This window comes from Carettochelys insculpta, chromosome 4, assembly GCF_033958435.1.
Source record: "Carettochelys insculpta isolate YL-2023 chromosome 4, ASM3395843v1, whole genome shotgun sequence".
In the NCBI taxonomy this organism is placed as follows: Eukaryota; Metazoa; Chordata; order Testudines; family Carettochelyidae; genus Carettochelys; species Carettochelys insculpta.
This window is the reverse complement of record NC_134140.1, coordinates 78,726,247-78,752,886: the sequence shown is the minus strand read 5'-3', so window position 1 is coordinate 78,752,886 and position 26,640 is coordinate 78,726,247. Positions and strand designations below refer to the sequence as shown.

Sequence of the window (26,640 nt, the reverse complement as noted above, 5' to 3'; positions counted from 1 at the left end):
TAGATACATTTTAATCTCTATAAAGATCTGTATCCACCAGATTGTAACAATGTGTAACAGAAGATATTTAATACAAGTAACATCTACACAAGATGATTCATTTTAAAGCTTCAGAACACATACTACAAAAATTATCCATGAGAATAGAAACTGTGGGGTGAAGGAGAAGACCACTTTCCCCATTACAAAAAAAATTCTGAAACTTTAGGTTGGAGATTGGCGACCGGGTGCTTGCGAACAGGGTGAGTGCTAACAGGAGGGAGTTTTGAGAGGCTCTCCTGGAGGAGGAGAAGGAAGAAGCAAACTAAAGCACCTTGGGGTAAGTGGCTGCTTGTGTTTGGGGGCTCTGGGCTTGTGTTTGTTTGTTTGCAGTGCTGAGCTGAGTGTTTGTTTGAAAGGCCGTGTGCTCAGGCAGGTAGTTGGAAGCTGAGAGTCTCGATTAGGTTTGAATCGAAACACCGTGTGCTGATTGGCTGAGCTGTAGGCAGAGGGAGGAGCTATCAGGGAGGCCAAGCACTTAAACCCCGCTAGTAAGCAACCAGGGACCTTTGTGACCGGGTGCTTGCGAACAGGGTGAGTGCTAACAGGAGGGAGTTTTGAGAGGGGAGTTTAGAGGGGGAGCTTGGAGGGAGCCAGTGACTTCTATTGCCCTTAAACTTAAATCCTTTATAACAACCTCTATCTGAAACATTTAATTAAACCCTCATAAATAATTAGAGTAGGAAATGGAGGCAGAAGCCCAGCAGCAGACTGGGGGCTATCCTGTTTATTGTGTCGAGTGCAATATGTATGACTACCTACCCTGTGGGTGGGTGGCGTATGTGTGCGCTCGATGCAAGGAGCTCCTGGACCTCAGAGACCGAGTGCAGGCTTTGGAGGCCAGGGTGGCTGAACTGGAGGAGCTAAGGAAGGCAGAGGTGTTTGTTGATGAGACTTTCCAGGACATAGTAGGGCTGTCCCACCTCCAATCTGACAGTCCTGATGCTGTTACGGAGGATGAAAGGCTCAGGGAAGGAGAGCAGTCAATGGGAGCAGAGGGAAACCATCCCATAGTTGGGACCCTCCTCCTTCCAGAGGGTGCTATGGTATCCTCTCGCACTGAGGATACTTCTCCAGGGGAGGGAGCGCCAGCTGTTAGGAAGAAGCAGGTTTTAGTAGTGGGGGATTCGATCATTAGAAATATAGGTAGTTGGGTTTGTGATGACCGGGAGAACCATATGGTGACTTGCCTGCCTGGTGCAAAGGTTGTGGATCTCTCGAGGCATCTCGACAGACTTACGGGCAGTGCTGGGGAGGAGCCGGTGGTAGTGGTACATGTCGGTACCAATGACATAGGGAAGGGTAGAAGAGATGTTCTAGAGACCAAATTTAGGTTACTAGGAAAGAGACTGAAATCCAGAACATCTAGGTGGCATTCTCTGAAATGCTTCCAGTTCCACGCGCAGGGCCAGATAGACAGGCAGAACTTCAGAGTCTCAACGCGTGGATGAGACGATGGTGTAGGGAAAAGGGGTTTAGATTTATTAGGAACTGGGGATACTTTTGGGGTAGGGGGAGCCTATACAGGAATGATGGGCTCCACCTAAACCAAGGTGGATCCAGACTGCTGCCATTGAACATTAAAAAGGTCGTAGAGCAGTTTTTAAACTAAGAGGTGGGGGAAAGCCGATTGGTGCGGGGGAGCACCTGGATCGGACACAGAGTTCTCTTACACGAGGCTCCATATATAGGTATTCCCTAGAAGTTAGTCAGATAGGGAATGTGGGAAATAATATATGGGCAAGATCAGATGTGAAACAATCACATATAAAAAAAATCGAACGCGTCTGTGAAAGGCGGACATATAAATAGTGGTAGTTTTTTAAAGTGCTTTTACATAAATGCTAGGAGTCTGTCTAATGAGATGGGTGAACTGGAGTACCTCATATCAAAGGAGGAAGTTGACATAATAGGCATCACAGAAACATGGTGGAATGAGGACAATCAGTGGGACACTATCATACCGGGATATAAATTATATTGGAAAGACAGAACAGGTCGTGCGGGTGGCGGAGTGGTACTATATGTGAAGGATAATATAGAATCAAATGAAGCAAAAATCCTAAAGGAATCAAAATGTTCCATAGAATCATTATGGCTAACACTTCATTCCTCTAATATGAATATGGCATTAGGAATATATTACCAACCACCTAACCAGGACAGTGATAGTGATGCTGAAATGTTAAGGGAGATTAGAGAGACTATCAAAATAAAAAACACAGTAATAATAGGAGATTTCAATTATCCCCATATTGATTGGGTACATGTGATTCAGAGATTAAATTTCTTGATGCCTTAAATGACTGCTTCTTGGAGCAGCTAGTACAGGAACCCAAAAGGATCTGGTCCAAGAGGTAACTGTTACTGAACCACTTGGAAATAGTGACCACAATATAATAACTTTTAATATTCCTGTGTTGGGAAGAACATCGCAGCGGTCAAACACTCCGGCATTTAATTTCAAAAAGGGGAATTACACTAAAATGAGGAAGCTAGTTAAACAGAAACTAAAAGGTAGAGTAACTAAACTAAAATCCCTGGAAGCTGCATGGAAACTGTTTAAAGACACCATACTAGAGGCCCAACTTAAATGTATACCCCAAATAAAAAAACACAGTAAGAGACCTAACAAAGAACCACCATGGCTTAACAGCCATGTTAAAAAGGCTGTGAGAGAGAAAAGGGCAGCTTTTAAAAAGTGGAAGTCAAATCCTAGTGAGGAAAATAGAAAGGAACACAAACACTCCCAAATTAAGTGTCATAATGTAGTAAGAAAAGCCAAAAAAGATTTTGAGGAACAGCTAGCCAAAAATTCAAAAAATGATAGTAAAATGTTTTTTTAAATACATTAGAAGCAGGAAGCCCGCTAAAAAAGCAGTGGGGCTCTTGGACGATAAAGATATAAAAGGAGCGATCAAGGAAGACAGTGCCATTGCGGAGCGATTAAACGATTTCTTTGCTTCAGTCTTCACGGCTGAGGATGTTACAGAGGTTCCTAAATCTGAGCCAGCCTTTTTAGGTGACAAATCTGAGGAACTCTCCCAGATTGAAGTGACATTAGAGGAGGTTTTGAAGTTAATTGATAAGCTGAATAGTAACAAGTCTCCAGGACCAGACGGTATTCACCCAAGGGTTCTGAAAGAACTCAAATGTGAAATTGCGGAGTTATTAACAGTGGTTTGTAACCTATCCTTTAAATCCGCTTTGGTACCTAATGACTGGAAGACGGCCAATATAACGCCAATGTTTAAAAAAGGTTCTAGAGGAGACCCGGGCAATTATAGACCGATAAGTCTAACATCAGTACCAGGCAAATTAGTAGAAACAATAGTAAAGAATAAAATTGCAAGGCACGTAGAAGAGAACAAATTGTTGGGCAAAAGTCAGCATGGTTTCTACAGAGGGAGGTCGTGTCTAACTAATCTATTAGAATTCTTTGAAGGGGTTAATAAACATGCAGACAAGGGGCACCCAGTGGACATAATATACCTAGATTTCCAGAAAGCCTTTGACACGGTCCCACACCAAAGGCTTTTATGTAAATTAGGCGGTCATGGGATAGGAGGAAAGATCCTTTCATGGATCGGGAATTGGTTAAAAGACAGAAAACAACGGGTTGGAATAAATGGTAAATTTTCACAATGGAGGGGGGTAACTAGTGGTGTTCCCCGGGGTCAATCCTGAGACCGATCCTGTTCAACTTGTTCATCAATGATCTAGAAAATGAGGTAAGCAGTGAGGTGGCAAAGTTTGCAGATGACACCAAGTTGTTCAGGACAGTCAAAGCCAAAAGGGATTGTGAAGAACTACAAAAAGATCTCAGCAAATTGAGTGATTGGGCAGCAAAATGGCAAATGAAATTTAATGTGGCTAAGTGCAAGGTAATGCACGTTGGAAAAAATAACCCACATTACATGTACAACATGATGGGGTCAAATTTAGCTATGACAGATCAGGAAAGTGATCTTGGAGTTATAGTGGATAGTTCTCTGAAGACATCCACGCAGTGTGCAGCGGCAGTTAGTAAAGCAAATAGGATGTTAGGAATTATTAAAAAAGGGATAGATAATAAGACAAAAGATATCATACTTCCCCTATATAAAACTATGGTACGCCCACATCTTGAGTACTGCGTGCAGATGTGGTCTCCTCACCTCAAAAAAGATATATTGGCATCAGAAAAGGTTCAGAAAAGGGCGACTAAGATGATTAGGGGCTTGGAACGGGTCCCATATAGGGAGAGGCTAGAGAGACTGGGGCTTTTCAGTCTGGAAAAGAGGCGATTGAGGGGCGATATGATAGAGGTATATAAAATCATGAATGGTGTGGACAAAGTGAATATAGAAAAATTATTTACCTTTTCCCATAATACAAGAACTAGGGGACACCAAATGAAATTGATGGGTAGTAGGTTCAAAACTAATAAAAGGAAATTTTTCTTCACACAGTGCTCAGTCAACCTGTGGAACTCCTTGCCGGAGGAGGCTGTGAAGGCCAGGACTCTATTAGGGTTTAAAAAAGAGCTTGATAAGTTTTGCAGGATAGGTCCATAAATGGCTATTAGCCAGGGGTAAAGTATGGTGCCCTAGCCTTCAGTACAAGGGCAGGAGATGAATCACTTGATCATTGTCTTCTGTTCTCCTTCTCTGGGGCACCTGGCATTGGCCACTGTTGGAGGACGGCATACTGGGCTGGATGGACCTTTGGTCTGACTCAGTATGGCCATTCTTATGTTCTTATGAGATGGGGAGCTTTTCTAGCTTAGAAAGGCTAGTGGTTAACAGCTGAGATTTATTGTGGAACATTTTTCACTAAGAAATGTTTGAGTATCTACATAAACTAGTTTCATTTTACTCAGTTACAGACCTGCACTTCCCAAAACGAGGACATTTCAGTCCAGCAACATCCTTGGTCCAGCAGGACCACATAGGTTCCTGAACCAGAGAGCCTCAGGTCTGGGAGCTCAGGGGCAGAAGATCCAGCAGCTGGAATCCCTGCTGTGCCAAAACCTCAGGCAGGGGGACCGGCAGCCTTACCAGGCACCCTGGCATCCACAAAGCTGGAATCTGTGAGTCTGATGCCAGTGTATGACATCCTGTCTGGAGTCAAAGCTGGCATCTGGCAGCCCAGCTGGGGCCAACAGCCCAGCCAGGCTGGATGCAGAAGTCTGGCTAGGGCCAGAAGCAGAGCCAGCAGCTGGGAGGGAAGTGTGTTGGTAGGACAGTGTCAGGGAACCTCCCCAATACAGTAAATTTCTTCCCTCAAGACTAGTCTGGTCCCTAGGGTGCCAGACCAGAGAGGTCCAGCCTGTAATTTATATAGCTTTTGAAAATTAAAGCATAATTTAGGACATTTTAAAAATGTCTTTTACATGCTAAGCCCATGAAGTGTGAGGGCAAGGTATGGCGAGTAAGTGTTAAGTAATTTTTTATTGCCATGGATAAATTTAATACATGTTAAGGTCAATAGGGGCCACTACAGTCTAGTCTCACCTACTACGTAATACAGGCCGTAGAACAGAGTGACCAAACTTAACCAGTTAAAATGTGGCTCAGAGCACGCCCACCCACACAAACACACTTTGCACCTATCAGGTTGAGTGGGGTGAGCTCAGGACCTAAGTCTTGCAGCATGGTGAAGTAGAGGCTTCTGCCTAACAGGGACTCAGGGCTTCAGCCCCATGGGGTGCTCCTACTGGGTCTTGAAGCTTCAGCAGGAGCAGGGCTGAAATCCTGAGCCCCAGCAAGTGCCCTCCAAGGTGCTGAAGCCTCAACTCCAAGCAGGAATCCCCTGGCCCCCAAACCTCTTAAGACGGTTGTATGCAACTCAGCAAGTCAATAAGTTTGTCCATCCCAGCCATAAAACTGCACAGTCATTCCTGCACCAAGACCAACAACTCTAAGTTGAATTAGGAAACATAGCTAACAGGACAAGGCACTCTTTCTCCATACATTAAATAGCAAAAATATACCATACTTACCTATCTACCCAGAGTGTTGTGTATTTAATAGGTGCCCATTATTTTACAGATTTTAAAAGCTCCTTAACACATTAATACATCTTAAAATGCAATGATACCCCTTGTCAGTGCAAAACCCTCATATGTCACTGCATATTATTTTTTTTCTCTCTCTCCTCTGAACTCTGTGTGATGCAGTGAGGTACCATGATCAAAATGCAGCTTCCCCAAAGTCTTGATATGTCTATTAATGAAGCATCAAGCTATAATCACCCATATTAATGCCATATGGCATTACAAGTGCACATACAATTTCACATCCATCTCTCCAGATCTATATTGACACTATTTTCAATGGCTCCTCCTTCCATTGAGAAGCCTCAATATTACAGATTACTTTTATCAGATTTATCATATACATATGAGAGAGAGAGGTTTTACAATGTATAGCTTGTTTTCTTATTTCCTACCAATATTTCTAAATTCTGGGTCTTCGTATAATTTTTCTATCCTCAGTGGTATTTGTAGCATTTCCAAATTTAGTTTCAGTTATGATTTTTTTCAAATTGTTCATTCCTTTTATCACTAATTATGAAGGATGTTATTAGCTAGAATTTATTTCCATTACAGGTTGTACCTCTCAAATCCAGTCCTCTCTCATCCAGCAACATCTGTCATCTGGCAAGACCATGGATGTTGGCAGATGAGAGAGAAGCCAGCAGGTGCAGGAGCCTCAGAGGGGCTGGGAGCCAGAGTCCCTGTCTGCCTTACATCTGTGGTGTGGGAGGCTGCCATGGGTGCAGGAACCTGAGTCCCTCTTGTCCTGCTGTAGTGAGGCAGGAAGCTGCTGCAGGTCCAGGGACCAGAGCTCCCCAGCATCCGGGTCCATGAGTTGGAACAACTGCCTATCCCACACCAGTGCAGGGCTGGGACTCAGAGCCCCCGTTTGCCCCACAGCAACAAAGGCTGGGATGCCGCTGTCAAGACTGGAAATCAGAGCCATAGCAGCACGGGAACAGGAGCTGGAGCTCCTGCCTGCCCCATACCAGCAGAAGTCGGGAGGCTCCATGATCAGGAGTTGGAGCTTCCATCTGCTCTGTGGCCGGGGGCTGGCTGGAGACCTGTGGCAACTCCTAGGAGACTAGGCTGCGTCCAGAGCCCCAGGGCAGGGAGGCTAGTGCTCCAGCAGTCCCTGAGCACAGCCGTGCACTTTCCCTTACCTGGCAAATTCTCTTGCTCATGCCAGATAATGGAGATGCAATCTATACAATCACATATGCTTTTCCATGGCATTTGATCATATCACCAATCTGTTGAATCTGTTTATTAATTATCTAAGATTCTTCATTTATTGAAAGCCAGGCTTCTCTCTCCACCCCCTGCTCCCCACACACATTTTTACCTTTACATATAAATCAAAATGTCTAGCCATGAAGAGATCATTTTAAAAAGACAAACATATTTTACTAATACTATACAAATAGTCAAGAGTCTCATTTGATATTAATTGGTACTTCATTGACTTCATGAAAAATCTCTTACTCCTTTTCTAATTATTTCTCTACATATTCCTGTGCATCTTTCATGTTTGCAAGAATTAATTATAATCACCTTTCACCAATGCACCACAAAATTCAGAAGACTACACTCTCGTATGTTCCAGTGTTGTAAAGCTAGCTTTGACACCTGAATACAAAATGGATTAGCAGTCATTGTGTTGTATTGGATTAGATAGTTCATAATCAAAGATTTTTCTTGAACTTTTAGCACACACTCAATTCAGAAGAAGGAGAGAGGCCAGGAGACATACATGCACACTTAAAAATTAATTCCCCTTTTGTGTGTGTGTCTGCGTGTACATGAGGAAAACTCCAAATGCTACTGTGTGAGAAATATGACAAACCCCCAAAAGCTACAAACTGCAGTAAATATTTGCATTTAAATCACAGATAGCATATTAAATTTATCATACAGTTGTGCTTCATGGGATTCTATCCTCCTGTTACGTGTAACTGGAAGGCAGAAAAAGATGGAAAATGTTCAGTATGCATTGCTATAACAGTTGGTGTCCCAGCTTACAGTGCTTCCCAGAAAGCCTTGAAATTGAGTATTCTGTCCAAGAAAACCCCTGCACTCCTTTTACTACTGTGCCCTCTTCTTTCAGCAGGGCTGACAAGCCACAAAGTTCAATTTACATTACAAATCACTGATTTTTCTAAGCAAATATCTTCACGAAAAAACAAAGCATAATGTTTCTTATGAAGTAGCAACAATTAAGACAAAGTTTCTATTATTTGACTATTATCCTAATACTGTGTACATTTGTGATTAGAGGTGCCCGAGAACTTTCCTTCTGCTCTGCTTCTTTGCTATATTAGGGGATCAGCCATGAGACTGACATGCTGTGAAACGTGCACCTTGTACTTTTTTAATATCTAATATGCATGCAAGAACTGTATGTGCATTCATAGCAAAGGAATGTAAACCAAGGCCTGTAAACCATATCATAGCCAAAAGATTTACATTTTAAGCCTACCAATCTTGAAAAAGTCCTTTTACGATAAGCAAGAATGACTTCCAGGTATTCTTACTAAAGACAGACTACTAATCAAAAACAGATCAATATAGCCAAAAATCCATTTATATTAACTGGAGTATAAACTATCAGATTCAAAACAAATCTGTGCTTTGCATTGGAATTGACCAAAACCTCTCATTCGGTGAAATACAGGAAATAAACTTTCTCAAAGAGACAGTTTGAATTACTAAAAATTCATTGATATATAAAAAATAGGTTTTGGTGGAGCAAACTGTTTTTAAAAAAAAATTAAAAATATCCTTTAAAATTTCTAATGGTTTAGTTACCCTGGCTGATGTTTGTAAGAGTGTTATGACCAAAGAAGAAATACACAATGCAAGGGAAATTGTGAATTTCAGAGTAAACAAAGAGGAAAAAAAAAATCTCCTACCTTCTTTCATGGCTAATATTCATAGCTGTTACTTGTAGCTACAGTAGTCCGAAACTTTCAGGCAGAAAATTGATTTTCAAGTTGATTCTCTCTCTCTCTCTCTCACACACACACACTAACAATATTCTAGTATGAACTATTTTTGCCATAATAACTTGACTACCCAATGATTATAATTTATTGATGAAAGTGTAGATTTGTATGACAATAACAGGAGCTGCTGTCCCTTTGAAATTCACATATCTTATTATTTCTGATGCAGAGGGACTTGGAGATTTCTAACTAAATGAGACCCAGTGGCAGTAGGCAGCATATACGCAATAAAATAAAATCAATGCCCCAAAAATTTACCATCTGTGGCGAAGCTTATAACAAAGTAACTTTTTTTTTTTAAAAGAGTTTCCAGCTCAAAATCTGAGGCCTATCATTAAAGCAGACACTGGCTTAATTTCTGACTTGTTAATTCCCCCCGCCCCCACCCCCCAGTTGTCTCTCTAATATTGAAAGCCAAGTTGGTGGTGCCTCACAAATTTGGAAGTATGTTTGTAGTAAACTTCCAGAGGATTACAGTTGACCCCTGAGTTACACAAAGGTTCTGGTCCTCGGGAACCATGCATAACTCAAATTTTGTGCATGTTGATAGGAGCCAGGAACAAGGTGGCAGCCTGGCTCCCAGCTCCCCTACGCTTATGGGAGCCAGGAAAGTGACCAGTGGAGGTGTGCTGGTCAGTTTCCCAGCTCCCAGACTGGCAGGGAGCCGGGAACCAGGCAGCAGCCTGGCTCCTGACTCCCCTCCACTGGCAGGAGCTGGGAAACCGATCAGCAAATCACTGGTCAGTTTCCCTGCTCCTGTCAAGAGCAGCAGCCAAGAGTCAGGCAGAAATGACAGAAATAAGGGATAAAGGGCTGTCGACAAGGCGGGGAAGTTGGTCAACAGAACCCCATCTACATGGCTTGTTTTGTGGTGACAGAGGCCTCTGGTGGGACAGTAGTCAGGAGAGAATATGCAAATGAGGTATGAGATTTATAAATTAGTGCTTTATTTATAGTGCTTTATATATAGTGTTTGCAATTTTTGCTGATGCCCTGCTTTTCCTTCTTTCCTTCTGGGAAAAAAATGGCTGTTTGCTTTCCATGGAAAGGGAATGAGGGCAATGCAATATAAGAAGATGATAGCACATACCCACAGCCACAGCCATTTGTGGGGCATTTTTCCCCACGCTGCACAACCAAAAATACCCAGAATGCTACCAGGCTGCAGGAACTTTGGGATAGGTTCCCACAATGCACTGATGTTTGGCAATTGAGTGTGGCAGCAGTAAGTCAACTTGTCAGGAATCTGTAGGGAGATGAGGATACTCAAATTTGAATTTATAAATCTCAATGTTACAAAATCGATTTTAATAAATTCAAATTCTCATAGTGTAGATGCAGCCTAATTTTTCCTTCTTCAAGTACTCTCCTGTCATTTTTCCTCTGAAAGGCAAGGAAAAATCCTCTGGATCTTTGCATTTACAGCAATGGCAATAGCTACTACATGTACCTCAAAATAAGGTACTACTGAAGATGAAAAGTTATAAACATTATAGCTCGTATGTGTGTGCACACGTGTTGCATTGACAGCTAATATGCTGACATGTTTATGTTTAAAATTTTATTTATATATTTACGTTTCCTTTTAAACCAAGTACAGGCTATGTAAGACGCTCAAATTGTAAAAGATGGAGCAGACAACTTTAATATCCTTCTCACTCAGTATGGGAGAAGAGAAGCATCTACCGCTCATAAATAAAAGGCTTTTAGTTAAAATGACAAGCTTACTGGGAGAAATGTATCAGTATTATCCTTGGGGGGAGAAACACTCATAGAAATCTTAGCTAGGAAGCTTTATAAATGTCACTACTCTGCCATTCAGAGAACTCTAATGAAAGATGGATAGTCTTTTTACTAAATCCTTCCTTTTACTGTCTCAATGCCCATTTTTGCTCATACTGAATGCAGCACTTGGTTTGAACCTGTTTCATTGACAGCAGCTTTGGGTTCTCAGGCATTCTACAAATGAAAAAGTAATTCATGCACTTTTTAAAATCCTAGTACTAAGAAAGATGTTAGATAACAGGGACTGGGTTAAGAAGAAACAGCACTGCAAAGTGTCCTTATTTCAGAATTAGCAGCACCAGTGTCAGTGAAGTCAGTAATTGAAGTGTAATTAAGTCTGCTGACTCAAACATAATTACATGGGACTTGAGTAAGAATAGAATAGAGTCCATAAAGATTAATAAAACATTTCTAGCAGGGGATGGGAGAGATAAGTGGTTAGAGCATTGGCCTTGTAAACCCAGGGCTTTGAGCTCAATCTTTGAGAGGGCCTTTCAAGGTTCTGGGGCAGGTGAGATTAAAAAAATGTGTCAGAGATGAAAAAAAGTCCTGCTGTGAGTGCAGGGGCCTGGACTTTATGACCGTTTGAGGTCTCTTCCAGCTCTATAAGATATCATAGAATCATAAGGCTGGAAGGCGCCTCAGGGTAATTGTCCTGTATATTCAGTCCCCCTGTTGAGCTGCCCTTTCCCCAGGTCACCACAGCTGCAGATAAAACCAATCAGGAGCTAGACAAACAGCAGGTGCAGCACTTACTGAACAAAATTAAACTAACTAAAATGAAAACTTTTTTCACCTAGTACAGGCAGCAGCAGGAGAGAGAAGCAGCGGCCCTGCCATAGAGGCAAGACAAGTTTTGTTGTAGGGTTAGAGTAGTGTGTTTTGTCCCCGGCTCTAAGATATTAAGGAGGACCTGGTGCTCCAGCAGTGCTGGGTAGCTGCTCCATGGGGCATCTGCTCCTACAGCTGGGGAGACAATGCAGGGAGGTAGGCCAATCCCCACTGCAGGACAGCCTCCCATGTAGCTGCCATCACCCCTCCTCCCCATTGGGCAGCTGCTTCCCCAGTCAGGGAGCCCTGCAGTGGGGGGAAACCTCCTGTAGGTGGCAGCCCCATTTCCATCACCCCAAGGCCTGAGGCAGCCAGGGAGGTCCTTTATGGGGCAGCAGACCCTTTGCCAGCCTCTCAGGCATGCGGCAGCCCGGAGCCACGACCTACCCACCCCGCAGCAATGGAAAACCCCCTGCCCCTCTGCAGGGCAGCAACCCCCAAAGGGCAGTAACCGCTGGAGCCAGGGGGCTGTGGCAATGCAGCAGGGATGCTCCCTGTTCTTCCACAGGGGAACCATCCCAGCAACTGGGGAACTCCCCCATGGAGCACAGCACCCCCATTCCAGCACCCTGTGGCATGGGGGAGCCAAGGAGCTGCACTTGCTTGATAGCCACAGCTGGGGAGCCAAGTCAACCAGTCACAGACACCTCCCCCATGTAATCCAAGTATATTTTTTCCTTCTCTTCTAAAAGAAAAATCCATTTCTCTCCTTGCAAATCCGTTCCTTTGAAGCCCACATTTAATTTCTTTTCCCCAGACCCCATACTTGAAGCTATAGGAAGGGCCCTTAGTGCCCCTGTTTTTCCTCTTGTTCCCTTCTTTCTCATTTACCAAATCCAAACGTCTCAGATCCCTCTATATACGTATGCATTTAAGCCATATACATCACTACAATATTCCTCACGCCTTTTCTGCTTCCTATAGGTTTTAAGAGTCTCCAGATAGTCTGGACCTGCTTCCTCCAAAGGTTTTGCCTGATCGCTCAGTTCAGTGCTGTTCCTCTCTCCTTCGCAGTCTCTCTGTGAAGGCAGCTCAGATTCTCTGATGAGTTACATTCTTCCTATACAAACCAGAAGTTTTGAACACAACCAAACCATCCTTTGCCTTCTCATAGCAGCAGAACTTGTCCACTTCTCCTTTATACCATTAAGGATAAAGGCACTCCAACATTCCCCACTCGATGACAATGGTTCTTGAATGAGGGGCTGGTTTGTGAGGTGGGGAAGGTGTTGGGAGGGCAATGGTGTCTTTTGTCCAGCGCCACTTGATGCTGGCAGAGGAATGGGAAAACAAGAGGTAAAAGTATTTGGTGAGAGGGCAATGTTAGGGAGAAACAGAAAGTTTGCAGACAGTACTTTGCTGAACGTCTGCTACAGATGGCGAAGGGGAAATCAGTTTTTCCAATCAAAAGCTTGACATGTGATAAAACAGAGGGAAGACCACAAACAAAACCACCTTGCTGGGCTGGGGGAGGGAACTGCCCTTTAATATAAGAACAAAACACAGATGGAGTTACAACACCACAGAAGGCATTTAGCAGAAATGTTTATCTACAGAACTTCAGATTTATGGTAGAGATTAAAGAAAACACTTAAGAACACTCAATCACTGCTTCTTCATGGGAGGCCAGTTACTAAGATGTATGTGGGGGGTCTATACTAACAAAAAAGCTGATTACAATAGCAAGATCAAACAAAGTCAACAGTGAATCACACTACCCCCTAGGAGATCTGCACTACTGTGTTTCTCAAGCTACCCAGGAAATGTGGAGATAAATAGCAACAATAAGTTTTTTAGCTTAGCTTAACAAGCATCCACTGGGTTTTCAAAAATAACTGGAAATAAGTGTCCTCTGTTTCAAAATTGTATATATATAAGAGGGATTTCTGAAGAGGGGTGTGAGTCAGAATATCTTTGTTTTAGTTAAACAAACAACAAGCAGTCCTGTGGCACCTTAGCAACAAACAAATTTATGAGGTCATGAGCTTTTGCGGGTAAAAAAAGTTTTCATTTTAGTAAGTTAAGTAAATCTTGCTCTGATACACTAAAGCTAAAAGGTAAGATTCCCATTGATTTTACTAGGTATTTGATTCTCAGCTTACAGATCCCTCTTAAATTTCCCTTTGTACTTTTCTTTATAAAATCAACAAGCCCTGTTACAATAATTGGGCCTACAAAAGAATCACACTGCTCTTATAACCATTTCACTTCATCCATTGTGGCCACTTCCTTACCTCATTGCATTTCATTCTATGGTGCTGTTCTGCCCTTTCAGAAACACCCCTTCTGATCTTCAACACTCTCTTTCCTGGACCAGCTTCAATGTCTCCTGAGTAACCACTTCTTATTGAATAGTAACACAGAGATTGCCATGCTAGCCTGTAGATTATCAAAACAAAAAAGCAGTCCAGTAGCACTTTATGTATTCAGCATCATTCGTGAGGCTTCTGAACATGGAACCGTCGTGAATGCTGAGACCCCACTGCAGAAGAACATCTATCAAATGAGCAAGCAGGATTTGGAAATATAGAAGTACCATACAGCAGATATTGGCACTATGGTTGATAGAGAAAGCTTGACGAAAGACCAAGAATATCTTCCATTGATTTGTCAATTTTCAGAAGGCATTTGACAGCACAAATCAGAAAGTGACTGGAGCAGAGTTGGAGTCATATGGAGTGGATAGCAGGCTGATATGGTTGTTGAAAGATATCAACAACAATGTGGAAGCAGCAGTGAGAACATGCAGACAGTTGGGAAATTATAACAGGTAGAGATATGAGACAAGGAGATCCAATATTGCTGAGTATATTCATCATGCACCTAGAGAGGGTAAATGGACATGATCAAGGAAGAGATAGAAGGGATATCTGTGCATGGGATGAGAATTAATGATTTGAGGTTCATGGATGATATAGTTATCTTCAAGGAAGATGAAGAGAAGCTGGTGAGAATGGTGCAGGTGCAATAAATGAGAAAGGGAAGTGGTACAGACTGATTATGAACATCAATAAAATGAAGACTGGTATTTGGAGATAAGGAAATAGGAAGGAAGGTCAGCGTAGATGGGATCAAACAAGAGAACGTAAAGAAGTTCACATATCTGGGAGCAACATGTTATATGATCTGGACTGCATAAAGGAAATAGTAACTTGAATAGCGAAAGCAAGAGTGAGTTTGAAAGTGATGGATAAGATGTGGAAAAGTAAAGCAATTAGCTTAGGAATGAAGCTGAGCATCTTGAAATTGTGTGTATTCAGCATCATATTTTATGGATGTGAGATGAGGTGATAACAAAAGATTCAAAGAGAAGAATACTGGCATCTGAGAGGAACTGTTACAGAAAAATCCTGAGAACAGGATGGATACAGATGGTCACCAATGAGGAATTCTATAGGAAGATACAACTGAAAGAGAACGTAATGCAAAAGGTTATACAAGGGACATTACAGCTATTCAAACTTATCTGCGAATGAACAATGAATGAAAAGTCAAGACCCTGGTATTTGTCATAATGGATGGTTTGAATAGGAGAGGCAGACCCCACAGAGAATGAGTAGACTGGTGCAGAGATAATCCACAGAAACTAATCCACTCCACACTGGATAGGGAAAGATGGAAGAAAACAGCAAGTGAGTCAGACACCAACAGGCGCTGAGCCCGAGGTTGTTGACGACAACGATGACGACGACATTCTAATCTTAAACTCACCTGTTAGATGCGAGTGAAAGCTCATAAAATATAACTTTAACTTATATAACAACAAATGTTGATGGTACAAGTTTCAAAAAGGAAATCACAATGACTGAATTAGTCCAAACAAATAGTCAGTGGTAAATCCAGAATAAATGTGTTGAAATCCAACTACATAGTCATACCTGAAGAGAGAATGTGGCTCAGTGTGTCTTCCAAAGACAATAGTTAAAACATTGCAGTGCCTTGTGTCTGAATCAACATGTGAAATATTATCGTTCAATGAAGTATATCTACAAATCAAATCTGAGAATTATGAGGTACAAAATATTCCAGATGTCAGCTGTTTGTGCCTCGGAATCAGTCGGTTATCTAATTGCATAACCAATGTTTCAGCAGGACAAGAGTACAGAAACGTATCTTCAGAAAAAGCAATGAGGGGTCCTGTGGCACCTTATAGACTAACAGAAATGCGTGAGCATAAGCTTTCGTGGGCAAGATGCAAGTGGGTCTTTGCTCACAAAAGCTTATGCTCGTACATTTCTCTCAGTCTATAAGGTGCCACAGGACCCCTCATTGCTTTGCAGATCCAGACTAACACAGCTACCCCTCTGATACTTGATATCTTCAGAAAGATACTGTTTTTTTTAAAAAATGAGATGCATGTTCATTTCAGCTCTCTTCAAAAAATAGAAAAAAAAATTAAAAACGTTACTTGACATTACCATTATAAATACCTAAAAGTATATTTAAATGTCAAGCTATGTCTTAACTTTGCACTTTCCATCTATTATCACTTGAAGACAGACCCTCTATCTTTTATTTGGAGACAGAAGGCAGGGTGACATTAACTATGGAGTGCCAGTGCAGTGTCAGAAACACCTGCCCTAATTTTAGAATTTGTGGTTCTTACTACTTAAAGCTCGAGGCAACAAATGCTCACTGATGCACAAGTAAGTGCAAAACAGAAAAGTATCTTTTATTGTCTAGTAATTTTGAAAATTATTATTTGACCTTAACAGCCCCATCTATAATTTTCTCTGTATTTATTTACTGATTTAAATATCAAATTAAGCTCTGTTCAACTCGTCTTATTTGAAAGTGTAAATGGTGTTTAGTGTTCTAAACTGATTGACATGTCTTAAATCCTGTAAATTGATTCACATTTAGAACATATTAAACCCAACAACTATCAATAGAAGTCTGTCACTTAAAAACCCTGGGCTTGATCTTGAAACTCTTAACTTATGCAAGTGGAGGTCAACGAGACAACTTGTACAACTAAAACAGGGGTGGGCTCACTTTCGGAGCCATTTCTGAGTAGGCAAATTTTCTATGTCAGGCCATAAATGTTCATTGTCCTGACCTTCTCCCAATGGCAAATTAGCCACTGGTCCAAAGCAATGTACACCAGGCCCCCCAACAATTGGGGAACCCCAGAAAAATGGACACCACCCCCAGGCTGCCACCAGCTCCAACTCTCCGACCTGTGCTCCAGCCAAGCAGTGGGGTTGAAGAGGGATAACCACACTCCCCAGCTGAAGCATCAGACTGAGTGGGGAAAGTGTCTGACCCTGTTCCTCAGTGGGAGCTCAAGGGCCAGATACAGAGGTTTATAGAGCTGGATGCAGGTGACAGGATGTCATTTCCTTAACCCTGAAGTAAGATCTACATAAGGCAATAAGAGTTGCAGGATTTGGTCACGTATGTAATGTATCTGTTATTTTATGATAGGGCCAAGCAAGACTTAGCCCAATGACTGGATTCAGGCTGCCAAGCTTTGGATCCAGCACACAACCCTCCATGACTGTTAGGCAGGCTCCATGCCTACCACAGCTCCAGGGTGTTCAAAGTAGCAGGTTGCTGAGGCCCTTTGCCTCTAAGCACCCCACATCACTTATGGGGGAAAGGGAGAAGCCTTCATGCAGCACCCCTGTCTACAGCACAATCCTCACCGCACCCATTGGCTGGAAACTGGCACCATCCTGTTGGCTGGAAACCAAAAGAATGGGGACAGCAAGGATTAAGCTGGGGACAGAGGCAGCCTGTGAAGTCTCCCGCATTCCTTAGCATCCAGTACAGAGAGGCACAGGGCCCCAGCAGCTGGCTGCTTTGAGCAGCCTGGTGCTGCAGCAGGCAGGGAACCCTCCTCGGGGTCATGGAGGGTTGCACGCTGGATCCCAAGGCTTGGCAGCCTCAATCCAACCCACAGACTGTGTCTGCACCCCTGTCATAAAGGAACAGATGTGGATACAGGGTTTGTCACTGAGCTACTGGCCAAGAACCACCGAGGTAAGTACCTGCTGGCCAGCGTCTTCACCTGGCACCCCTCCTTCTCCTGCATCCCAACTCCCACCCTCTCTACCTCCAAGACTCTTCACGCCCTCCTACACCCGCCCTTCAAGCCAGAATCCTCTCATGCAACCATATCTCTCCCCTCTCCTGCATCTCAGTCCCCTACCCCAAGCTCCCTTTGGCACCCAGCCTCCATCCCACACCTGCTCCATAGAAAAGGGCGGCCCATGACCACTTACAAATATCTTGAAATGCCTCCCCCTCACCAAAAATTATCACCCACCCCTGCTGTATGGTCTGCTGTGTTAATGCAGTTACTAAGAACAAAGAACAAGGCACCAAAATAATAACCTAAAGGTACATTGGGGTAAGGTGACCATCCATCCCATTTTTAACAGGACAGTCCCTTATTTAAGCTGTCTCACAGGCCTCCCAACTTTAAGAAAATGGGTAAATTGTCCTGTATTTTGCAGGGCTCCTGTTCCTTGGTGACGTGGTGTCTCGGGGCTACAGCACCCGTTGCCAGAGAGCTCCTTTATGGGGAAGCTGCCCTGTTCCCTGATGCCCTCCCTGTGCCTTGGCACAGCAGCTCCAGCTACCAGGGAGTTTCTCCATGGGGCAGTTGCCCCACTCCCTGGCACCCCATGGTGGCAACCCCCACAGCTGGCAAGCTCTGCCATGGGGCGATTGCCTCATTCCCTGGTGTTCCTTACCTAGGGAAGGCAGCTCCTGCTACCAGGGATCCCCTTCATGAGGCAAATGCCTCATTCCTCAGCACCCCTACCTTGGGGAGTCAATTTCTGTTAGGTGGAAGCTCCTCTGTGGGGAAGCTACCACATTTTCTGTCCCTCCCCGCCAGAAGGCTGCGAAGCCCCTATTCTGGGCACACCCTTGCCAGAAGGTTGTAGACACTCCATCCTCTGCTCCCCATTCATCAGGAGTCTGCAGACCCCCATCCCTAGTGCCTCACAATTGGGCAGAAGCCCCCATCACCAAGAAGCCCTGACATGGGATAACAGCCCCACCCCCACCCCCCGAGACTACTGTCCCATATTTGCCATAGGACAGTGTAGTCAACTAGTTACTTTAAAATCTGCCACTGCATCACTGATTTAAAACAAATAGCTACTAATTTATCATACATAAAAATTTTGCACATACTTTACTCAAATCTATGGGTGTTGCAAACATACATATAAAATATACAAAGCAATTTAAATTATTCTGTATTCCTTTAAAAATGGATTTTTTTCCTACAAGTAATAAAAAATAAAGCCTATTAAGCCTTTTTCACAGAACATTATAAAAGGGTATTTGGGATTGAATGTTTGCAATATAAAGAGAAATTCTACTGAGCAACTGTGTAACTGAGAAGTGTGTGACCAATTCATGGATTGTTTAAGTAGCATGCACTATGTTACATGGGCACGACTCATATTTCTGAAGTTAAGGGTCTGTCCATGTTTCTTCAGTAAATTCCTGCTTTTACAAGGCTAAACATTAGTTACAAAACATTAATTGGGCACAGACTGGTATTCAAGTTCTGAACACAAAGGGCAGTATATGTTTAAATGAAAAAATTATAAATCATTGCAGAAAAGAAGTTCAATTTCACTTTTTTTCCTGAAGAATGATAACTTTTGAATGCCTCTGATATACAAATCAAATGTAAACTGATTCCTCTGCTCACATTTGACATTTTGAAAAAAAAAAAAAAAAAGAGAGGGAACAAGGAATAAGCCGGCAAAGAGAGAACAAAAATTAACTTCTCTCTTTTCCTCTTACTACAGAGGCTAACTAGCATACACCTACTAGTGCACATCAACGAAACCAAGCAAACATGGAGTACGGACTAACACGGCCACCCCTCTGTTACTAGTATACATCTAGACATTCAAACTACAGAGGGTTTTCCTCTCAATCCCAAGCGGGTTACATAAAAGTTCCCAACCCTAGCATTTCTGGTTCTTATAAACACTGAAAATTTCTGTCTGAAACCAAAAAATGTGCTTCAGAAATGCAGCCACAGTGCCACACAGTATTTTAATTCTTGAGCACAGACAGTGGCAGTACTTGTTGTACTACTTCAGGCTCTGGTCACTCCTGTCAACATTACCCTCCAGTCCAGCTGCCTCCAGCTGGTAATATCCAATAAAGGCTCCAGCTCACATTTATGATCCAAGGCTAACAGCAACCCAAAAGAAAAGGGAAACAGATCCTCAAACATTGGTGAAGGTGGATGAGTTATGGTCTCAGAAACAGTTTGCTACACCTACAAGGGTTTGGTGTCCCCAGCTAAAAATCACCACTCCGTATCTCACCTGTCCCAAAGAGAGTTAATCAAGCAGCATCAGATAAAATATGGTCCTTACTCTAGGCCAAACTCCATAATGCCCATGACTGATTTGAGAAAATCCTCCAGACTTGCCACCTGGAATACACTGACTCGTGACGAAACCCTGAAAGATACCACAATGCAATTGCTGGAATCTCCAAGGTGAGACACCTGAATAGTCAACATTCTGTAGCAGCTGTAAGCCTAATGTAGAGAAATTCAGGATAGTGACAATCGTCCTTCGATTGCCTTTTAATAAATAATTTACAAACATGGCACACTACGTCTGTCTGACCACCATACACCAGGATGAGCTATCACTGTGCTCAGATGTCCATCATCGTAGCCTCTGCTTCCACCTAGCATGGTACAGATGCTAAATTAGGGATGTTAAGGTGTAACTAGTTAACTGGTAAGCTTCATCCTAAATGTATGCACCTTACTGGCTTCAATTAACCGGTGGGAGCTGGAGCAACCACCACCTGCTGCAGACAGAGGGTTGCTCCAATCCTGCACCGCTCGCCATGGCAGCGGGACTCTTCAGTCTGGACAGAGCAGCCCCCATCCACAGTAGGCCTGGACTGGGAATGCCAAGGGCTGGAGCAGCCCCAGTCCCCATCAGCCTTGCATGTGCCCCAGGTGGAGGCTCTCCAGCCTGGCCAGAGCAACCACAGTCTGTGGCAGGGGGCTGCTCTAGTCCATTTGGCTGGAGCAGCCTCCACCCCCGCACCCCCAATTTATTTAGTTAACCAGCTAAACAATGTTTGATTGATTAAATAATGAAATGGGATTTTACATCTCTACTGTTCATAAATATCATACACTGAACTTTTAACGCAACAGGAATCTCAACTAGCACCCCCACACCCTATTTCTGAGTGGGTCAAAGCATGAAGACAGATAGAAAATTTTAGCAAATACACTTTATAACCAAAATATCAAACTGCAGGTGTCTGCAATGGACAGCAAGCCCTCGAAAACATTTTTGGTGTGGTGTGTGTGTGGAAGGGTGCTGAGGTCTGTGGCTGTAGAGCCGTTTGGAATGTTGAAGTAGTCCCCCCAACTATCTTAGTCGCAAGGGGAGACTTGCCTCCGGCAGCTGCAAGCACCACTGGTTCCTTGCAAGAGGTATTGGGAGGGCCTCAGTGGGGAGACAGTTGAAGTTATCGCCCCACCACGACCATCTTAGCTACTGGCGGAGACTTACCCCCGACAGCTGCAAGCACCAGTGGGCTCTTTCTAGGGACATGGGGGGAGTTCAGTGGGAGCTCAGCTGAAGTGGTCCCAATCCTGACTATCTTAGCTGCTGAGGGAGACTTCCCCCTGCAGCTGTAAGCCTCCAAAATTCTTTTCCACCCTTGGAGCCCTAAACATGCACAAGCCAGGATATGGTGCCTGATATTTTCCAGGCTTAAAAGGCTGCCAACAAAGCAGGGGTTTCGCCAGCAGAACCACGATTATACTGTTTTTTCCCCGCCAGCAGCAGCCTCTAACAGTGAGCGAACATGCAAATGAATGGCTATGTGCATTTTTGAGATGATTCATTTGCATACTGCCAACAGCAGTTCAGGTCAGTGTAACAATAACCTTTGTCCTATACAAGGTAAAATGAAGAAACAAAAAAAAAAGGTTGGGAGAAACTGAACACAAAGAAAGAGGAAGAGAATAAAATAAATTGTTAGCTATGACAAAGAAAATTACTGACTTTTGTTCTTTGCAAAGTAGTGAAGGTGGAGGCCCTGAAAAGGATACAGATACATTCATGACTGTGTCCCCTGCTTCAGAGCTAAGCAATACACCCTCGAATTGGCATGCAGCAGTGAAATTGCTAGTGGGGAACCTAGAGTAGAAACCTGTGTTGAACAATCTGGGAAACTAGAGTTTCCAACCGATCTAGGAAAATGTACACGAATAATTTTGCATGAAAGGGGTAAATCAGTGTCAGCACATGGATTGTAACTGATGCTTCTGAAAGAACATTCCCTGGTGAAGAGTTCAAGCGCTGTTGTACAAAATCATCGTTTTTTCAAGAACAACGAAGTGGTGAGATAATACACTGCAACTGCCTCTGTTATTCACCAGAGACTGGCAAATTATTTTGTACTCCTTATCAGTTATTTGCAAATGTGTATAGAAGTGAACAATTAGCAGCAAATAGGTACTCTGACTGGAGACATGCAGCTAGAGTCTTCACTCGTCATGAAAACAGTTCTTTGAACACAAAAGCAATGGAAATATTCATCCAAGAAAACTTAGTGGTGAACGCATAGACAGGGACACGATAGAGCAATATGAGACAAAAGAAATACTGGCATTGTCTTCTGAAAATAATGCTCAGTGTGATCAAGATGCTTGCATCTAGAGGCCTTGCTTTTTGTGAGAATGATGAAGTAGTAAGATCTGTACACAATGGAAATTATTTAGGGTGCCTTGAATTATTACCAGAATATAATACATTCCTAGCAAAACGTATTGGAGAATGGGCTAACAAGGGGAAGGGCTGTGTATCTTACTTATCAACAATATGTGACGAATTTATTGAGGCTTTTGGCCAGCGTTTACTCAAATTGTTGCAGAAATCAAACAAGCAAAATACTATTCTGTTAGCGTGGATTCTATCCCTGGTATTTCACACACTGACCAGCTGACACTGATATTTCACTATGTGCTACCAGATGGCCCAGTGGAATGGTTTGTCAAGTTTACTCCTATTCCTGGACACACACGGGAGAACCTGGCCAACATACTTACATTTCTTGAATAACATGATATATGTATTGAAGATTGTCATGGTCATTCTTATGACAATGCCTCCAACGTGAGTGGAAAGTATAGACAATGTAAGTTTCGATTCATGGGAAAAAAAAATCAATCTAGCTGAATACATTCCTTGTGCACATTCCCTACGTATTGTGGGACAAAGTGCAGCAGCTTTTTATCCAGTTGCTTGCTTGTGTGTGCGTGCGTGCGAGCAAAAGCAGTATGTATTATCTGCATCAACATCACTAGAATCTGCTCATGAGTAGTTTCAAACCTGCTGGAATATCAGCATTCAAGAGGTTTGCAGACACTCGATGGTCAGCCCATCATGGTGCAGTTAACACTTTGCAGAAAGGATATGAAGTTATCAAAAACATCCTTGTCTAAATTGCAGAAGATGAAACTGAAACGACTGAAACATGCTTAGAAGCAAAACGACTTTTTTTACAGTTGTTTGCCAGCTGTAGACAAAAGTTTCAGAAAGACTTGCCAAGACCAGCAAACATTCCAGAGAGCAAACCTGGATTTAAATACATTTGCAGTGAAGTTAAAATCATTACAAGAATTTGTCAAGACACTTAGACCACTGTTTGAGAAGTCTGAAAAGCAGTTTAAGCTTACTCATAAATGAGATTATAACAAGCAGGAGGAGCATGGGAGAAAAAGGAAACGGAACAAGAGATGGAATTATAGTGAAGAATGTACAGATGAAAACCTTTCCCCATCTGACAAGTTCAGAATACACACATTTTTCCTAATAATTGACAAATTAGTAACAGCATTTAAACACTGACAGGAGGCATATAGTGTGCTTCAAGAAAGATTTCTTTTTTTTTGTCAGTGCTAAGTTCACTGACTCTGAACAAAGTGGACCTAGAAGAGAGAGTCAATGCCATACTGAAAATTTATGCACAAGACTTAGATAAAGAGTTTGCAGAGGAAGTCATCCAATTTCACTGTAGAGAAATATACCATGTACTAGTACTAACAAAGACCATAGTGATGGCAAAGAGTCACCTGAATTGCTCATGTTTCGATTCATCAATAAACATTCACTGATAGAGGTATTTCCAAATCTCTCCAAAGCATTGAGAATCTCTCTGTGTCTGATGGTCACTAGCAGCTCTGGTGAGCAATCATTCTCTGCACTAAAATGCATAAAAAAATATCTATGATCAAGTATAGGCCAAGAACGCATAAATGCACTCTCTCTTCTCTGTATAGAAAATGAACTTCTGAGCACATTGGATCTAGATCCTGCAACGGCAGATGTTGCAGGTCATAAAGCACCAAAAGTAACATTAGATATTTTGCTCTGTAAGTGTTTTGTTTTATTAAAATAAAAAATTATGAATTCATAAATACTGTTATTTTTAATTCTAGCGTGTAGTGTAGGCCTATCAATAATTCTCAGCTCCAGATGCAGTAGGCCCTTAATTTGGCCCTGAAGAGCCAAGGAGCAACTATGGGGATGCTGGACCACAGAGGTTGCTGAACTATGGAAGTCCAGACCACAGAGACTTAGCCTGTACAGGGAAGAAGGGTGGTGCAGCCAGAGCAGGGTTTCCCAACCTATGGATTGGGACCCAAACATGGGTCGTAATTACAACTGAAAAGGGTCACTGGCTGGGATGGGCGGTTTCCAGGTGGTTCTTAAGAAGCCATTCACACTGAAATGGTACTCAACTTCTTAACTGGATTAACAGCTGTCAGGCAGTTAAATCAATCAATTAAATTAAGTAAAATTTCAGCCCTGCAGGGTAGGGAACTGCCCACCTGCATGTGAAAAAGGTGTAGCGCAGAGAGCTAGGGAGCCAAAGGAGCAGCACCCAGCTCAGGTGAGGTAGGTCAGGGGGCGGGAACGGGATGGAGATGGGTAGGCTTAAGCCTGGGACTGGGTGCTGAGAGCCAGTCAGGACTCTGTACTCCCGCCGCCTTCCAGCTGGGGTACCCCTGCACCCAGTTGAGGTGCCCCAACTGGCGCTGCTGGCCCAGGACTCCACGGATGGGGTTCCTGAGGCTGTTGCTGACAGCTGGGGCTCCATGCCCCAACCAGCTTCCAGTTGTTGGGCGGGGGGTCAGTGTTCCACCCCCACACCCGGACAGGGCTCTCATGGCTGGCACTGCTGGCCAGGGCTGTGGGCCCCGGGCCCCAGCCAGCTTTCAGCTGTGGGGGTCAAGGGTCTCCCCACACCCAGCTGGGGTTCCCAGGGCTGGTGCTGCCAGCCCAGGGCTCTAAGCCCCAGCTGGCTTCCAGCTGTGGGGGTTGGGGTTACCACCCCGCACCCACCCAGGTGTTCCTGGCTTCCACCCACAGGGGTCAGTGGTCCCATGCCTTACACTCCCCAAGTGACACACACCTAGCCCCCTCCAGCCCCTGAATACGACTCCCCCTAGCCCCTGAATGTGGGGTTTAAGCCAGGCGGGGGAGCAGTTTGGGGATGTCTCTTCCCACCACCACAATTCTAATTAACTACAGTAAATCTAGAGTTATTTTATTAATATATTTCCCCTTTTCTATGAAATAACTATTATCAACATATAAACATAAGGGGGCACAATTTTATATTCTTACCTCAGGTGCAAAATTAGCTAGTTATGGTACTGCATCCCCGCATCCTGCCCCCATTTTTCAATTGCCTTGGGTCACCAAGTCCTCCTGAATTGTCAAAATGGGTCCCAGTCCGAAAAAGGTTGGGGAACCACTGAGCCAGAGGGAACCAGACATTCCCAAAGGAGTGAACAGTTTTTAATTAATGGGGGGAAACCAACAAACACCAGTTTGGTCCTGCTGACCAATGGAAAACAGACACCACTTATAGAGGAAACTTAGACCTGCACTCCTAGACATGTCGCTGCCGAGTCTTTTAGGATGTGTCTATACTTAAACCACTACAGCATACCCACTTATTACAGCAATCGGAGGGGCTCTTCCAATCCACCTCCCAAACAGGTGGTACTTAAGTTGAGTGAGAATTCTTCCATAGATCTATTGCTCTCTACTTGAGCTTAGATCAGCCCTCTGATGTTGTTCAGGGGTGTGGATGATTCACAGCCTCAGTAGGGTTGCCAGCCATCTCATTTTCAGCTGGAATGCCCAGCTGAAAAGGCACCTCAGCGGCTCCACTCTGCACTGCTGAACAGGCCATTAAACGTCCGGTCAGCGGTGCAGGCGGTTTGAGCCTACACAGGCTCCATACTGCTCCCAGAAGTGGCCACTGTGTTCCCGCAGCCCAAAAACACTAGGATGACCTGGGATAATCTGCATGCTGTCCCCATCCCAAGCACCACAATATTCACTGGCTGGGAAGAGTGGCAAACGGAAGCTGCAGAGGCAGTGCCTCTGAGCACAGAACTGCCTGGCCAGCCCTGTGCCTAGGAACTGGACACGCCAACTGCTTCTGGTAACCTGTGTCAGACTCTGTGCCGTGACCAGGAGCTGCCTGAGGCAAGATGCTGCCCAGTAAGGGCCTGTACCCTCAACCCCCTTTCACACTCTGTTTCCTCAAGCCTATAGCCTCTCCCTCATCATAAGCCCCAGCTCCAGCCCTGAGACTGCATCTACATCCAAATCCCTTGGTTTCAGGCCAGAGTTCCCTTTTGCACCCCAAACTCCTCATTCCCTACCCCACTCCAGAGTCAGCGCCCTGTGACAGAGCCCTCATTCCCTCCTGCACCCCAACCTTCCGACCCAATCCAATGAAAGTGAGTAAGGGTGATGGACACCAAGCAAAGGAGGTATGGGAGAAGTAGTGGGGTGGGGACTCAAAGAAGGGGTGCAACAAGGGTGATGAGTTTTGGGCAGTTACAAAACCCCTAGCCCCAAGTGACACAGCTGCACCCACGCTGTGCCATCCATTCCAAAGTGGTGCTCCAAT

At 43.7% G+C, this 26,640-nt stretch overlaps 1 protein-coding gene across 1 annotated transcript in view; it reads right to left on the bottom strand.

Annotated features, from left to right (window-relative positions):
- The window catches only part of PDGFC (platelet derived growth factor C), a 239,377-nt gene that overhangs the window by 171,487 nt on the left and 41,250 nt on the right, over window positions 1-26,640 (bottom strand). The window lies entirely within an intron of this gene.